Source organism: Penaeus monodon, chromosome 8 (assembly GCF_015228065.2).
Source record: "Penaeus monodon isolate SGIC_2016 chromosome 8, NSTDA_Pmon_1, whole genome shotgun sequence".
Classification (NCBI taxonomy): Eukaryota; Metazoa; Arthropoda; class Malacostraca; order Decapoda; family Penaeidae; genus Penaeus; species Penaeus monodon.
The window spans coordinates 38844505-38847041 of record NC_051393.1 but is presented as its reverse complement, the minus strand read 5'-3'; positions in this window follow the sequence as shown (position 1 = coordinate 38847041).

Genomic DNA, 2537 nt, shown 5'->3' with positions numbered 1-2537 from the left:
TTGGCAGTCTCACCCCTTGCCATGGACCCCCTTTCTTAATAAACCGCGGTTCGGATTTAAAAACCTAGCCACGGCGGCGCTCCCTACGACCCCGCGATTTTTACTTCTCAAAACCCACCCCTGTGCAGGGATTTTTCGACTGCCCCGAGGGATTTTAGGGTCGGGGAAACCAAAGCTCAACCAGGGCTATCGCGGCAGTCTATAATGTGTGTGTGTTTTGGTGTTTCAGAGGCTACCTTCTGAAAAACATAAAAAAAAGGTTGCATGAAAACCTTTTTCCCCCAATTTGTGGTTTATTTTTTCCCACTAAAGAGCGGAGGCGGTGCCATCCTCCCCTCGGGGATCCCCACTATTTTACACTGAGGGGGGAAAAAAAAAACAACAAACAAAATTTTTGTCCCTTCTAAATTATGTGTAAAAGGGAAAAAGGATCGGGAAAAGGGCCGCTACTAGAAGGTTGAGTAAAAAAGTTACCTTAAGCTAAAACATACCAGGAGTCCTGATCAAAAAGACGATATTTCCACGTGTAGGACGCCGAGACGCAGGGTTTGGGAAGGGTTTCCCTCGTTTGGGGTCGGGAGGCGATTTTTGAACGCCCCAAAACAACGATGTCATAGAAACACACATACAATTCTATAAATGATATGTGAATGTGTTGAGCGACAAATTTTAATTTTTATAATGCATACTGATGTGCTACATATTACTTAGTTGTGTGTTTATATTATGTATGGTGTGTGTGTGAAAAATATTATTATATATATATATATATATATTATATATATTATAATATTATATTATGAAAAGGAAAACAGCCACAATAAGAAATTAAACAGTAACGCGACTTTTAAAAAATCTTCTCGAGTTCCCCTTCAGACGAATAAAAACCGAGTGGAACATGGGGAGAATATTGACAAATTTTAAGTGGTGAGAACAGAACGACCCCGAGCTGAAACGGTCCAGAAGGGGGGTCAAGGTCGAAAAGGTCTGGGGAAGGGGTTTTATAACGAGGGGGTCGGTCATCCAAGCCGATTTACCCGCATTAAAATTGAAAATTTGGATTTTTTTAATTTCACGCTTTCAGTGGTTTTCTTTATAAAATTTTCATTTAGAATTTATTTAGCGCTTTTCCCAATTAGCGGGGGAAGAAACGCGCATTTGATTTTTGGGTATCTAACATCAGTCTGTTTAATAAATTTTTTTTTTCATATTTATATGTGTATATACATACAAAACACACACACACACCACATACAATTATAATATATATATATATAAAAAATTTTTATATATATTTTATAATAAATATATATATATATAATATACTATATTAAAATACAATATAAAAATATATAATTAATAATTTTAATATATAATATAAATATATATAATTTTTAATATAGATCATATTATATTACTATATATATATAACTTTTATATAATATATAATATTTACATATATAATAATTTAATAATATATTATAATTAAAAAAATTTTAAAATTATATAATTTAATAAATAATATATATATATATATATAATATATGTGTGTGTGTATATATATACATGTACACACACACACAACAACACCACACACACACAACACACACACACACCACACACCACCACCCCCCAACACCACACACACACCACACACACAATATTTATATATAATAAATATATATATATTAAAATATATTATTTATATATTATTATATATTGGGGGTGTGGGTATTGTGTGTGTGTGTGTGAGTGTGTGTTATATGTATATATATATATATATATATATATATATATATATATATTATATTTATATTGTGTGTGTGTGTGTGTGGTTGTGTGTGGTTGTGGGTGTTGGTGTGTGTTGGGTGTGTGTGTGGTGGTGTGGGTGTGTGTGTGGGTGTGTCGGTATGTTGTATGTGGTGGGGTGTGTGTGTGTGTGTTTTATATTAATATAATAATATTAAATATATATAAACACACACACACACCACACACACACACCACAAAACACAAAACACCACACACCCCAAAACATATAATTTTATATATTATATATTATATATATAAATATATAATATATATATATATATACGATATGTGTGTGGGTGTTTGGTGTGTGTGGTGGTGTGTGTGGTGTTGGTGTGTGTGTGTGTGTGCGTGTGTACCATTTTTACATATATATAAAATATAATTATATATATATATATAATAATTTTATATATAAAATATGTGTGTGTGTGGGGTATGGTGTGGTGTAGTATTTTTATATATATATATTTTATATATATATTAATAATAATATTTTATATTTTACATAAATTAACTATATATATATATATATATATATTTTAAAATATATTATTATATATATATTTGGTGTGTGTGTGTGTGTGTGTGTGGTTTTGTTGTGTGTGTGTGTGTGTTTTTATATTAAAAATATATTATTTATATAATTATAATAATATAATATATATATATAATTTTATGGATAATATATTAAATTTATATTAATTTTTTTATAATGTGTGTGTGTG